This window comes from Grampus griseus (assembly GCF_964374135.1).
Source record: "Grampus griseus genome assembly, chromosome: 6".
NCBI lineage: Eukaryota > Metazoa > Chordata > Mammalia > Artiodactyla > Delphinidae > Grampus > Grampus griseus.
The window spans coordinates 67,884,336-67,885,399 of record NC_139000.1 but is presented as its reverse complement, the minus strand read 5'-3'; positions in this window follow the sequence as shown (position 1 = coordinate 67,885,399).

Sequence of the window (1,064 nt, the reverse complement as noted above, 5' to 3'; positions counted from 1 at the left end):
GCGACAATTTTAGAGAATAATCTTGGGCATACTCCTTGTAGTCAGATATCAACTGACTACAAACAACTCATGAATTATCATCCTGGTGACCTTTCCAGCCAGTCAATTAGGAACGAGAAGTGGATCAGGCCCAGGCCGTCTCTGAGCCAAAGCTCTCCCTGCCCTCTCTGCTGCTTCTGGGGTCTGTGTGCTTTCCTACTGGAATGATGTCCTTGACTAGATTAAATCCCACTCTCAACTTCCACCCGTGGAAGAAACTGCTGGAACCTCAGTGCCAGTTTTTGTTAGAATTGCCATCTGAAGTTCTTGAGCCCAGAAGGTATGTTCTTGGTACGCCTCCCCAAGGCTGTCCATCATCTGAATCAACCCACAGCACCTCAGCACCAAGCTCAGCCGTCGATCTCCTCCTTGTAGCAAGGTCAGTCTGGGTTGGAACCCCCACGGAAAGCCTACCCAAAGCACAACTTGGGAGAGGGGAAAGGAAGGCATTGCTGGGAGTGAGAGTGACACGAGTAAAGTTAGAGGGACATGGGTGATGACAGGTGATGATGTGGTGTCAGGGATGATGAAGGCAACTAACAAACACTCATTGAGAGTCTACTGTGCACCCAGAAAGGTTTAACTTTTTTCATGTATCAGTTCATTTATCCCCGACAAGAACTCTGTGAGGAAGGTATTACCACCATTTTACAGATGGGCAAACTAAGGAACCGAGAGAGTGAATAAGTTGTCCAAGGTCACATAGCTATTAAAGAATGAAAATACATGGGACAGGGACTTCCCTGGTGGTCCAGTGGGTAAGACTTCATGCTCCCAGTGCAGGGGGCCTGGGTTCTATCCCTGGTCAGGGAACTAGTTGTACATGCCACAACTAAGAGTCCGCATGTCACAACTAATAGATCCTCCATGCCAAAACGAAGACCCCGCACACCCAAAATAAATAAAATAAATATTTTTTAAAAAGAATGAAAATACATGGGACAAAAAGAAGATTGCCCCATAGAGTGAATTGATCTGATAAAAAAACAAGATTTATTCTTGTATTTTTCCTGTCATCCCCTTTC